Source organism: Tenrec ecaudatus, chromosome 7, assembly GCF_050624435.1.
Source record: "Tenrec ecaudatus isolate mTenEca1 chromosome 7, mTenEca1.hap1, whole genome shotgun sequence".
NCBI classification, from domain to species: Eukaryota; Metazoa; Chordata; class Mammalia; order Afrosoricida; family Tenrecidae; genus Tenrec; species Tenrec ecaudatus.
In genome coordinates, this window is record NC_134536.1 from 102,397,057 (window position 1) to 102,411,805 (window position 14,749).

Genomic DNA, 14,749 nt, shown 5'->3' on the forward strand with positions numbered 1-14,749 from the left:
CTTTTGAAAACAAAATATTTTTTCTTTATTATGCTTGTGAATTGAGTTAACTTCATTATTGCTATCACACCATATTATGCTGCTTAAATACTATTCATTACTATTACTATTTGCATAGTCTAATCTGTTTTAGATATTGACTTTTCATCCATCTACCTATTTATATTCTTCAAAACCTTTTGTCTTCATTTTTTGGATCATTTTATATTTTAAATTCAAAACTCATTTATGTCTAGAACTAAAGCCTTGATAATTCAACTTTTATTGAGGTTAATATTGGGCGATGGATATCCATATTGTATTGGATGAAATTAATATTATGTGTGACATAATACATTTTCTGACTATCACCTATAAATGGACCAAGAGGGTGCTGTATTAACAGAACAAGAACACTGTCTGGATTAAAATTTAAAAGGTGTGTAACAGAAAAAGGTATCTAGCATTGTATCCTTTCACCATATCTATCCAGTCTCCATGCTGAACTGAGAAGTCGACATGTGTGAAGTAGAGCATTACATCAGGATTGGAGGAAGGCTTACAACAATCTTTGAAAACACTCACTCACTCAAATAAGCACTGCCATCGAGTCAGTGCTGACACATAATGGCCTCTGGGGGTTTCTGAGACTGTAACTGCTTATATGAGTAGAACACCCAGTCTTTCTCCCTTGGAGCTGCTGGTGATTTTGAGCTGCTGACTATCTGAATCAACCCAATGCATACCCATCACACCACCAGGGATCCATTTTGATAGAAATGTAATTGATAGTTATATAACAAAAAATTTTAAAGGACAGTTTGTCATTGTTGTCATCAGCAAGAACCATAACAAGAAGTCAGAAGCCCTTGAATGGGGCGAAAAGCAGGGTGGGCTAGTCAGTGTAAAAGGATGAGTAGGAGAAGGGAGAGATGCCGGGAAGGCCGGGCAGAATGGGGTACATTCAGGTCAGTCATATGTGCACTTCTGCAGAAGGAAGCAGAAACAGGGGGTTCTTGTCTTCCGGTATATTTTCTGCAGGTAGAGTGTGGGATGCAAACCTCATATTACTAGTGCAGTTGCCAGGGACCCTACTCCCTCAGAGGGCTGGTGGGTGGAAAGATGCAGAGATAGACACCGGCCCTGTGTTGACTGCAGACGCCCAGAAACCAGGCTGGCAAAGAGGCTAGACACTGGACGAAGAGGTGGGGGAAAGAGAAAAGTATAAGCCTCCAGGTCAATAGGGATCATATGCTAAAGGACTCTTAGTGTAAAAACACTAATTATGTAGAACTAACACCCACCACCTAATATGTGCATAAACTCTCACTCACCATCCAAGTAGGTGCTGTTCAGTTCAAAGACTCCTGGAAACTTATAAACCATGGAACTGGATAAGTGAATGGAGTGAAGTAGTCACTCTTTAGGCATGGCCTAGGAAAATACATAATTATGAAATTTTAAGAACAACTTTGTTAATCTATAGTTAGGAGAAATAATTAAAATTTTAATAACGAGTATAAATTTGACTTTAAGTTGTCTATTTAGCCAGTCAGAAAATAGCATAACATATTATAAAATAAGCATTCAACAAAAGGAGTATCAACTCTTTCCTATTTTGCAAAATGACAGTGAAGATACTGAGAAGCTGTTTGATACCAAGGAGAAGAAGCCTGAAGTCAAGAAAGCATATCCAATGACAAAGTTGGAAGTCTAAGATCAAGGGCAAAAAGCCCAAAAGACCAAGCCCCACTGTAGTCAAAACCACATCCTAGTCAGAGGAATAGGCCTCTTATATCAGCTTGGCCATGTACTCCGGAAAGGTCATGTACAAAAGGAAGAATTCAGTGGCCAAATCCAGCACTGAAAAGAAGAAAGAGAAGATCCTTGCTACTGTCACAAAGCCTGTTGATGGTGACAAAAATGGTAGTGGATGAGCAGTTAAGCTGTATGAAATGTCTAGGTCTTATCTTACTGAAGATGGACTTATGAAGCAGTTGAGCCACAAACAAACTCTGCAGTCAACACATGAGAAGACCATGCCAGCCTCACTCTGGGACTATACTCTGGGACTATACTGATCATCTTAAGCGGACACCACCCAGGATAGAGAGTGGTTTTCCTGAAGTAGCTGGGCAGTCGTTTGCTGCTTGCTGCTTGCTGATCTGACCCTCAATTGATTTCCTCTGTGTAGAATACAACAGAAATTTATCATCACCACCTCCACTAAAATTGATATCAGTGGTGTAAAAATCCCCAAGCAACTCATGGACGCCTGCTTCAAGAAGAAGAAGCTATGAAAGCCCAGACACCAAGAAGGTGAGATATTTAACACAGAGAAAGAGAAATATGAGATCACAGAGCAGCACAAGGTCCATCAGAAAGCCGTGGGTTGCAAATTCTTCCCCAAATCAAAGCTGTTTCCCAGCTTCAAAGCTACATATATGCTTACTCTCACCCACAAAAGGAATTCATCTTCACAAATTGGTGTTCTAGATTTCCTGCAAGGAAATTTAAATAACTGATAACATATTTTTAAAAGGAAGTATCAAGATAAACATTCTTCAAGCACTAATCTCTAAATATTAAAAACACATATATATAAGAAAAAAGTGTATATGTTACTACCTGTAAAAGTTTTACATATATATAATATATATATAAAATCCCCTAACTTATCACATCACCTGATTTTCCTTATTGTTGATGATAACCAAGGAATAAACCTTAAATTTGGTGTATATGAGTACCTAAAGTAATGTTTTGAGGGAAATAATTTCAGTCGAGGTGTACGCCACACACAGAAATCATTGAACAACATGAGTCCACTGAAGTAAGTGTAATCAACACAAGAGATATAGCAGAAAATTCACTTATCTCATACTATAAGTGTTGAGGGACAGGCAGTTGGATAGGGGACAGGCCAAACCCAAGGATATACATGTCACTCCAACACAAAGAAGGGGAAAAGTGGGGAAGGGAGAGGGAGTAAAAGGGGGAAAGCAGGGAAGATGGCACTGTGGGAGCAGAGTGCTACTAACACACTGAGCGGGAGAGTATTGGATATGTCTCCACTGAACTGGGAGTGTGCACGCAAAACCCACCACAGTGCCCCAAACCTTGAGGGCAATCTAACCACACAAAGCAACACATAAACAGAGTGGGCTACAGGGATGGCCCCAATCACAGCCAAACTGACCCCCTCCCTAGAACTATGTGCTACAGAGGATAATGCTAAATCTACAGGTTGGGGAAAGGGGCTGCATGTCACACCCACATGGAAGAAAACCAAGAAGGAAAAGAGATAGTGAGAGTCTAGACCCCATATCGGCACACCAATCCCTAGCTAGGATGTCCCTGCATGGACCTGCTAAGTCACAGAGAGGACTGTAAGACCATCAACAACTTGAGACAGGATGTCCCATCTCTGGAGAATACCGCAACAGAGGACAATACTTGGGGAAATAGATCTATGTAAATATATTTATATGTATTTATACTTATATGTTTATACATATTAAGGCAGCTGATGGACATTGGGACTCTACTCAAGCACTTCCTCAATGTAAGAACACTTGGTTTTAATAACCTGGCATTTTGTGATGCTCACCTGACCAACATGCTCACTGAAGACAAAATATGTGCATAAGCAAATGTGGTGAAGAAAGCTGATGGTGCCCAGATATCAAGAGACATAGCATCTGGGGTCTTAAAGACATGAAGATAAACTAGAAGCACATCAGCCCATGTCATCGTGATGTGTAAATGCGATCAGGTATAAAGCATCAAAGACACACTACAAAAAATTATATTGAAGAGAATGAGGGAGAGGGCAGAGTGGAGAGCCAAAGCTCATCTGTCGACAATTGGACATCAGTTCATAGAAGGTCACAAGGAAGAAATGAGCCACTGATGAAACATACAACTTCCTCTAGTTCTTTAATGCTTCCCCCCCACACACACACACACTATCATGACCCTAATTCTACCTTACAAATCCGGCTGGACAAGAACATGTACACTGGCACAGATAAGAATCCAGGACAGATAAACCCCTCATGGAAATCCAGGACAGGGAATCCAGGACAGATAAACCCCTGATGGCCAATAATGAGACTAGGGATACCAGGAAGGTAAGAGAAAGGTGGGGGGAGAAAGGGGGAACTGATTACAATGATTAACCTATAACCTTCTCCTAGGGGAATGGACAGCAGAAAAGTGGGTGAAAGGAGACAGTGGTTGGTGTAAGACATGAAAACGTGATAATTTATGAATTATCAAGGGTTCATGAGGGAGGGAGGGGGAAGGAGGGGACTGAACTAATTCCAAGGGCTCAACTAGAAAGGAAATGGTTTTTAAATTATGATGGCAACGTATGTACAAAGGTGCTTGACACAATGGATGTATGAATGGATCGTGCTAAGATCTGTAAGAGTTCCCAATAAAATGATTTTGAAAAAGAAATAAAGGAAGGAAGGAAGAAAGCACTGAGAATTAATGGCTGTAGTTCAGTGGTTTCCAAGCTGTTCTGACTCTCCCCCAAGGAAGTCTGTGCTGGCACCTCTAAGGTGATGTGCTTAAGCACCACCCAGTTCCTTTTTTCTCACCATCACCTCCCACTACCCAAAAGTTCAGTGAAAGCCAGCTCTGTTTTAACAAGGTTTAAGTTTTTAAAGGCGTGATTACCCAAACTACCTAGAAACTGGCGAAAATGCTTATTTCAGAGGATGTAACCCCAGATAGCCTTCATGCAACAGCCTTTTCAACATCACTTAGGAATTCTTAACAACAGCCATAACCAGAAGGCATTATCATTTCTATTTTACTGACAAGGAGGACACTACGATTTTAATAGTCACTTCCGAGTGGAGGAGAGGTCAGATTGCTGTGATGGCCAGCGTGCTGAGATTTTTTTAATCATCAAGGAAAATGACAGGAGTGGTGTTGTGGAGAATGACAGTGACCCAGGAGTTAAAGCTTTTATGAATTGAGGAAAGTGACCCTGAGGTTGGTCAATGACTGCGGGAGGGGTTGTGAATGGTAGAATCTCATGGAAAAATAGAAGCTAGCTCAGGGATCTAGCTGGTATGGAAGACCATGTACCTTCAAAAAGAACCAGATGTTAAAACACAAAAATAAAGGAACCTTCAAAGAAGGTACAGGAAACACAGGTGTGTACTGATGACTTCCCAAGGAGCTAGCGGGAGGATTCTAGATATTGAAGACAGGTGTGAGATGGGATCAGAATATAAAGGTGTAGACCTATAGGATCTTCCAGTGGTGCGTGACATATGTAGAAAGATGATGTATTGTAAGATTTCTATTGATAGTCCCAGTGAAACTGCAAGTATTAAGAGATGAATAGCTGTTATGAAAGAGAGCCTAGAGTATTAGTTCTCTTATTTCCTCAACTCCTGCTGAGTAGACTCTACCAAAGATTTGGCTTGCACTACATGTCCGGATTCTTCCAATGAAAACAAAGCCTGCAGAAGGGAAGGCTCACCCCAGCACAGGGGAGGTTGCCCATCAGCTTCTCCAGGAGAGGGGCAAAGGCCAAAAAGGGTAGTTTTACTCTGACATCGTGTGTGATTCTTTTTGATACAAACCCGGGAAGCAGTTTTTGACTTTACCAATTAAGATTCGCTTGATAAGAAGGGCTAACGCTTAGTTCTAATTTTTAAATTCTTCAAAATCAGATTCTGACTTGTTCATCTTGAGACTGGCTCTAACATCTTTGATCAGGTCTACATGATTGTTATAAAAGTGGCAATCCAAAGCCTAAAAGGATGGTAGAGGAAAGCATGAGAGTGCATTGTGTGATAGGCAGACACTCCAATAGGTGTCCAATAGAAAGCTCATCAAAAAATAAAGTTTATAAAGTCTTTTAGAGATCAGACCTCAAATTCCGACAACATTGGGTGACTGAAATGGATACTATTAGGGGAAAAATGACAAACATGCCAAGCTTTTCACTTGCTTATACTTGTTAAAGACCTTTCTAGCTCTACATGATTGGGTTATTTTCCTCCTACCAGCCACAGAAAGATAGTTTATTGCTAACAAGCTATTAGGCTCTTGGGATGCAGAATTGAGAGAAGAAAGAAACATGAATTACCAGAGCTAAAGGAGGAGTTTGGGGGAGAGTAAATACATGGGACTCACTATGGAGACAAAGAATAAGGAAGGGGAAACAGGACATTCAGAAGTGTTTGTGTAGGTAGACTACATATTTTTTCATCATGCTAGTGCCCAATCAAATCCCCAAACTCACTGTCATTGAGTCAATACTGACTCATAGCCACCCTATAGGACAGGGTAGAACTGTCCCTGGGAGCTTCCCAAACTGGAATTTTATAGTAGAAATCCTGATCTTTTCCCCAAAGTATGTTAGTATGGTAAATATTTATTTCAAAGATAGAGAAAATACTAATGACCACTTAGTGTGTTCCTGAATTTTGGTACCACTTTCAGGTCATATTACATGGACCATGGCCTCGGGGAGATTTCAATGTGTCAGGCATGAAATGTGGACTCTTAAACATGGGGTTCATGCCATGATAACTGGACACCTCAGCAGAGACAACTCATAGACTTGAAGACACAGTCTTGGAACTCAAGGGAGAATTCAGGACTGAAGTAATAAATTTTGAATTTCCATATACACATAGAATTAACAGCCTTGAGACTAAATTTGGTTATACACATACAGAAAATAAAAAGAAATCATGAGAGTCTGACCCTAATAAAATCCTTACAGCTTGGAAACACAGAAAGAAGACCTAAAAGACAAAGAGGTTAAGAACTCTATGATCCACTATGGAAAAAGTGTAAGGAAAATATTCCAGATACAAAGAAATCAAATAATGGAAGAATTTTGAGGTATCCAAGATCTTATATGGTGTAATCTCCCACATTAGAAACATCTACATTGTTGGAAACATCCTTCTGATCTTTGTGTGGACATTTCCCATTACAAGGAGCTTCCGCTCACAAGGTAGCCCGCTCTATTGCTACACCGCTCTCATCATTCTAATTTATATCATTCATTTGAAATCGTCCCCTCAGCGGTGCCAAAATATTTTTGTGTGTGCAAATTTATTCTTGGGGGCAGAAACCCCATACTCTACACACACATATAATTCATGAATAAGTATGCAAATATATGCATGTTATTGAAATATTATTGAAGGAGGATGAACATAAGAAAATTGTGCACCAAAACTCCTCTTAATTGGGAAAAATGAAACAAACTGGTAAAATAGAGCATCACAACCATAATAAATGCTCCTGAGCTGAGCTAAGAGTCAGAGGATCAATGGGGCTGTTGCTATGGGTTATCAAATTCATTCCAACTCAGTACCCCCATAGGAAGAGTAGATCTGCCTCCTTGGGCTTTCTTGACTGTAATCTTTTCAGAGCAGACCACCCCTCACTGAGGAGGAGGCATTTGCCAATAGCAGGGCTAATGTGAGTCTGAGTCAAAGGGTTGCCTGAAAGACCTGCCTGAATAGGACAGGCTGGATGAACTATCTGGATGAAAAACAACGGGACCGACAGTTCCGGGGGGACTTGGGGTGGGGGGTAGGGGGGGGGTAAGGAAGTGGTGTTAACAAACCCAGGGACAAGGGAAAAACATGGGACCCCAAAGGGTAGAGAAGGGGGAGTGGCAGGCCTGGTGGGAAATGATCAAGGGTAAGGTTGCTTAGAGAAGAGGTATACTCTAGCCCAGGTGGCAATGAAGCATGGTAGTAGGGCAGGAGGAAGGTCAAGGGAGATGGAGGAAAGAGCTAGGAGTCAAAGGGCATTTATGGAGGTCTAGACAAAGACATGTACATGCAAATATATATAGGAGGTTGGGGAAATAGATCTTTGTGTCTATATTTATAGGTCAAGTATTAAGGTGGCGGAAGGACCTTGGGCCTCTACTCAAACACTCCCTCTATGCATGAATACCTTCTTTTATTAAATTGGAACTCTATGATGCTCACTCTCCCGACACAACAGCTGGAGCCAACATGGGTGAACAAGTAAATGTGGTGAAGAAAGCTGATGGTGCCCGGCTATCAAAAGAGATAGTGACTGGGGTCTTAAAGGCTTGAAGATAAACAAGCGGCCATCTAGCTCAGAAGCAACAAAGTCCACATGGAAGAACACACCAGCCTGTGTTATCGAGTGGTCCCAAAGGGATCAGTTACCAGGCATCAAAGAACAAAAAATCATATCATTGACTGCACACCTCCATGATAGGATCGCTGAAGACAAATGGGTGCATAAGCAAATGTGGTGAAGAAAGCTGATGGTGCCCGGCTATCAAAAGAGATAGTGTCTGGGGTCTTAAAGGCTTGAAGGTGAACAAGCGGCCATCTCGCTCAGAAACAAATAAGCCCACATGGAAGAAGCACACCGGCCAGTGCGATCACGAGGTGCCCAAGGGACCAGATATAAGGCATCATGCAAAAAAAAAAAAAAAAAGATATAAGTGTATGTATGTATGTGTATTTATGTGTATATGTATATATGTATGTGTATATATATATTATATTAAATGAAGGGGGAAGTGCAGAGTGGAGACCCAAGGCCCAAGTGTCAGCCAATGGAGATCCCCTCATAGAGGGGCTTAGGAGAGGAGATGGGTTAACTAGGGTGTGAGGTAGTATCGATGAAGAACACAGCTTTCCCCCAGATCCTGGATGCTTCCTCCCCCCAACTACCATGATCTGAATTCTACCTTGCAGGGCTGGATAGGACAGAGGCTGTACACTGGTACATATGAGGGTTGGAGATACAGGGAATCCAGGGTGGATGACACCTCCAGGACCAAGGGCGTGAGGGACGATGCTGGGAGAGTGGAGGGTGAGTGGGTTGGAAGGGGGGAACTGATTGCAGGGAGCCACATGTGACCTCTTCCCTGGGAGAGGGACAGCAGAGAAGGGGGGAAGGGAGACCCCGAATAGGGCAAGATATGACAAAATAACGAGGTATGGATTACCAAGGGCATATGAGGGAGGGGGGAAAAGGGAGGGAGGGGGGGGAAAAAAGGAGGACCTGATGCAAGGGGCTTGGGTGAAGAGCAAATGCCTTGAGAGTGATTGGGACAGGGAGTGTATGGGTGTGCTTTGTACAATTGATGTATGTATATGTATGGATTGTGGTAAGAGTTGTTGGAGTCCCTAATAAAATGTAAAAGAAGAAAAAAAAAAAAGACCTGCAATGAATATGACTGCTGTCCCTGTTGAACTCACCGACAGGCAGTTTCCAGGTAGCCAGGAAGTACTGCTTTGTGGGTAGCGAATGAGATGACCTGTGTTCTCTGGGGCCTAGAAGACAGCTAGAAATCTTGCCATCTTCCAGAGGCATGTTTAGTAAAGATCTATCTATGAGAAAGAGGAAAATCAGCCCAGTGCCAGCCACACACATGCTTTGATTGCAACCCTGTGGTACAGGAGCCCTTTCATAACCAAGTGGCTTAACAACTATCAGGAGCCAGTCAAAACCTTAAGTCACCTGCAGAGGCAAATACAAATCACCCTGCAAGGTATCTCGTTCAGTCTATGACACAAATTACAACCCACAAAGTGAAATGGATAAAATGAGTCAGCAGATGGAAAGAACAGAAGCAAGGATTTGTACTTCTGAAACAGAGGCTAATAGACAAGCATGAGACAAAGTGAACACTGATTTGACAAATCAAATTTGGGTGACTAGAAGCATGGTAATGCTAATGGCAAAACATGGAAACGCAACCAAGTTTGTAGACATAGATTTAGCCTGGTGGCAATCATGAAGTTAGTGTACAGGATTAAAAAAATTAAATAAACATTAGTAAATAAAGAACAGAAAGTAAAAGCTTAAGTCCCAGGGAATCCCAGTAGTTAGAAGAAAAAAGGAAGAAGAATCCAGAAGCAGGCAGCATAGCATTTGGAAGACAAAGGAGAAATTAGGTCATCACAGAAGACAAAGGGCGCAAAGAGGTGAGATCTGCTGTAATTGTTAATGTTTAGCAAAGTGGAATAAAATACAGAGAGAAAGGATCTCATGGGATTGAGTGGTGAAGATATCACAATTAAAAGTCTGAGCCAAGCGTCAATGCTGTACTCAAGTTCGGATTCCTGAAGCAATGGTTTAAAGAGGAAATGAGAGACTTCTGCACAAAGATAACAAAGCATTTTGAAAATTTTCTCCTGTTACCTTCAAACACGAGAAAACAATAGCAAAGACAATAAAATAATCACTAAAACAAGGGGGAAAAGGAAATGAAGTCAGAGCCACAACCACAGATTACACATGATAGCATTCTTGCCTCTTTCCAGCTCCTCCTCAGGGAAACCACTTTCCAGATGTAAGGAGGTGGAAAGAGACGGCAGGAAAGGCAATGACAGCTACATCCACACTCCAACACAGAGAGCTCATTTGCAAAAGGGAATTTCATACACCTTTTAATAGCCAACAATTCCATGGAGATGTGACGCCATGGCTCACCTCCCATTTCTAGGACCTTTCATACCGTGCCAAGGAGACAGTCCCATTCAAAGATGAAGGTCAACCATACAGGACCCACTGTAGACCACATGCACAAAAACTTTTTTAATAATGGAATCATTTTATTGGGGGACTCATACAACTCTCACCACAATCCACACATACATCCATTGTGTCAAGTACTTTTGTACATTTGTTTCCCTCATCATCCTCAAAACATTTGCTTTCTACTTGAGCCCTTGGTATCAGCTCCTCATTTTCTCCCACTCCCTCCCTGTTCCCCGCTCCCTCATGAATCCTTGGTAATTCATAAATTATTATTTTGTCATATCTTACACTGTCTGACGTCTCCCTTCACTCACTTCTCCACTGTCCGTCCCCCAGGGAGGAGGATAGATGTAGATCCTTATAATTTGCTCTCCCTTTCTCCCTCACCTTCTCTCTACCCCCCCCCCCCACCAATATCATCACTCTCACCACTGGTCTTGAGGTGTTCATCTGTCCTGCATTCCCTGTGTTTCCAATTCCTATCTGTACCAGTGTATATCCTCCAGTCCAGCTGGATTTGTAAGGTAGAATTGGGATCATGATAGTGGGGAGGAGGAAGCATTCAAGAACTAGAGGAAAATTGTATGTTTCATCATTGCTATACTGCATCCTGATTGACTTATCTCATCCTTGTGACCCTTCTGCAAGGTGATGTCCAATTGCTCACAAATGGGCCCTGAATTCCTACTCTGCACTCCCCCTTATTCACAATGCTTTGATTTTTTTGGTCTTTGATGCCTAATACCTGCTCCCTTCAATGCCGCATAATCTCACAAGCTGGTGAGCCTCTTTCATGTGGGCTTTATTGTTTCTCAGTTAGATGGTTGTTTGTTTATCTTCAAGCCTATAGGACCCCAGACTCTATATCTTTTGATAGCTGGGCACCATCAGCTTTCTTCACCACATTTGCTTATGCACCTGCTTTGTCTTCAGCAATTGTGTTGTGATAGGCTGGTGTGCTTCTTCCATGTGGGCTTTGTTGTTTCTCAGCTAGATGGCCGCTTATTTATCTTCAGGCCTTTAAGACCCCAGATGCTATAACTTTTGATAGCCAGGCACCATCAGCTTTCTTCATCACATTTGCTTGTGCACCCATCATCTTCAGTGATTGTGCTGCGAAGGTGAGCATCTCAGACTGTCGAATTGTTAGAACTATGTGTTCTTGTGTTGAGGGAGTACTGGAGTAGAGTCCCACTGTCCATCTCTTTCCTTAAAAGTAAACCTAGGCTGCGCTCTGTGGCACAATGGATAGCGCAGTGGACTTCTAACTCTTCCCAACAAGTGATTCAAAGCTAAACCTATAAATATATGTTCATGGATCTATTTCCCCCTCGTCATATATAAATATATTTATATCTGTATGTGCCTGTATTTAGATCTCTATAAATGCCCTTTGCCTCCTAGTTCTTTCCTCTATTTCCTTTTACTTTCCTCTTGTCTCACTATCATGTTCAGCCTTGATTTGGTTTTCAGGAATTCCTCTTAGTTACATTGTCCTTGATCCAGCCCTGCCAGACCACATACACCATCCTTGCCACTTATTTTAGATCACTTTTTGTTCCCTTGTCCCTAGCTTTGTTAACACCCACTTCCTTTCCCCCACCTTCCCCTCTCCCATGTCCTCCCAGAACTGTCATCCTGTTGTTCTCTCTTCCGGGTTGTTTATCCCGCCTATTGCTTCCAGGTAGGTATGCAGTGACAACAATATGCACCATCACAAGACCGGGTACAATGAAGCAACAATAGAAAATAAAACAAGAGCTACAACAACAACAAAACCCCCAATACATAGTTCAAGATCTATTTGTTGTCCTTTACGAGTGCTCTCCAGTTGAGTCGGATGGGTTACCATGCTCTGGCCCCACATCTATCCCTGGCATTCCCTGGGGACCTCATTTCTCGGCTCCCCGCCCCCCCGCTGTTCTGCTGCATGCCCCCTGTGGATGACTTCAGTGTAGTTAGCTCAGGGCGGGCACAATTCCCGCTGTGTGTGTCTCTAGTGTTGTCCCCCATGGTGCTATGGATCAGTGAGGAATGCTGTGTTCCATGGTGGGGCCGGCCCTGTGATCGTCTCTGTGCATTGGCTGCTCTGAGCAGAAACATTGTTCTCAGGGCTTGGTGGGCCAGGATGTGCTCTACTCTTTTTTTTTAACCGTCCCACCTCACTGGCTACTGTGTGCTCTGATCAGACAAGCCCTCTCCTTGAGCTGTAGCTTCAGTGCTGTCCTCTGAAGGGGGGCGGGGAGAGAGGGTGGACTGTCCACTTAGTTGGCAATGGGGTTGGCCCCTCAGGCCTCTCTATCAGTTTCCTGCTTCATGTCACTGTGTTGCGTTCTTGTCTTAGAGCTCCGGGTTGAAGTCTGGTCCCTCTTTCCCTGTGGAGACCAAACAGCACCTTCCCCTTATGTAGGTTAGTACCCTGTTCCCCTGGCTACTCATGTTCCCCACCCTCCACCCTCATTTTTAGTTGGCTACCATATGTATTCCTGAGTTTAGTCTGGCCCCTGACATATTAGCTGGACCTCACCCCAGGGACGTATGTATGCCGTAGCTTCTTCCCTATGCGCCTTTTGGATTTTTTGAGCTTACCTCAGCAGGCTCATGTTGTACTTGTCCTTTTGTGCTTGGCTTGCTTCACTTAGCATAAATTCCTCCAGTTCTTCCCATGCGGCAATGTGCTTCATGCATTCATCACTGATTTTTAGGGATGTGTAATACTCCTTTGTATGGATGTACCACAGTTTTATAATCCATTCATCTGTTGATGGAAATTTGGGCTGCTTCCAACTCCTTGCAATTGTGAACTGTGCCGTGATGAACACTGGGGCACAGATGTCTAGCCATGGTTTGTTTTTTGTCTCTTCTGGGTATATGCCCAGCAGGGGGATTGCTGGATCATATGGCAGCTCAATTTCCAACTGTTTTAGATATCGCCAAATCAATTTCCATATTGGCTGTTCATACCTACAGGTCCACCAGCAGTTCCTATCTCTCCACATCGCCTCCAACACTTGTCACTTTCTGATTTCTTGAATTGGGCTATCTTTCAGGGTGTTAGGTGGTATCTCATAGTTGTTTTAATTTGCAAGCATAAAAACTTTTTATAAGGATGCAAAGGAAAGAAATAATTAAAAAACCAAAAGACACAAGATAAATGACACTATAAAACACCAGCAGAAATTAAGCAAATCAATTTATATCATTTCAAAGGAAACATAGAAAACATGACTTCTTGAGAAACATTTTAAAATCCAAAGAAGACATTTTAATAATGGAGAGAAAACGTGATCTGGCATTTCTCAGGAAAGAAATGAAAGCATTATGGGGGATGGGGTGGGGGTGGGGGAACCCTATTAAACATAGTAACAACCGAATCAAAGTCCCACCACCAAACCTGTTGCCAAACAGTCAATTCCATCTCATGCAATGGAGTAAATAGCTGCCCGGTAGGGATTTCAAGGATTTAACTTTATGAACCGACACACATCTGTCAGTTTGTTTTACTGTGGTGGCTTTCTGTTGTGATGCTGGAAGAATTTACTCCACATAAAGGGCTAAATAGTTGTTTTTAAATAAGGTTATTCTGAAGATGTGGGATAGGAAAGACAAATAAGAATTAATAAGCACATATTGTGATTCTATAACGACTTCAAAAATAGCACAGCATATTACACAGGGAAACATATGAAAAGATGCTATGGAAAATATCTGCATCTGAAAATTGAAGGTCACACATTTTCCCAGGGTAAAAAATATAATATGGAATCATCACATGAGAACATAGTCTAGTGAAACTATGGAAATTGAAAGCTAAATAAAGAATCATATGGGAATATAAGAAGAATAAGATATCACAAATAAGATTGCTTTGGAAATCAGGCAGTCCTGATACATAATTTTAATATGGTCAATGTAAAAAAATTATGGAACCAATGAAAAATTATATGGGGACGAAATAAGGAAGAATTTTATGCCTAGCTGAAATGTGCTTCAGATATAAAGGCAATAGGCAAAATTCTTATGCAAATAAGACTTTATGAAATACCATAAGAATGAGTTATTCTTATCTTAAAACAAAACATAACAAAACTGGATGATAAAATGCAACTAATAAATGCATCATAATAAAGAACCAGAGAAATCAAAACTAGTAAAATAACAGGGGGTAAAAATCAGATCTAGCTCCTTAGAAAGCTAGGATTAAGTGACTGTGTGACAATGTAAGGAAATAATATAAGTAACA

The 14,749-nt window shown here is 41.8% G+C and overlaps 1 pseudogene; it reads left to right on the forward strand.

The window, feature by feature from the left end:
- Positions 1–283: 283 nt before the first annotated feature.
- LOC142452442 (large ribosomal subunit protein eL6 pseudogene) lies at positions 284–2,475 on the forward strand (annotated as a pseudogene).
- Positions 2,476–14,749: the final 12,274 nt, after the last annotated feature.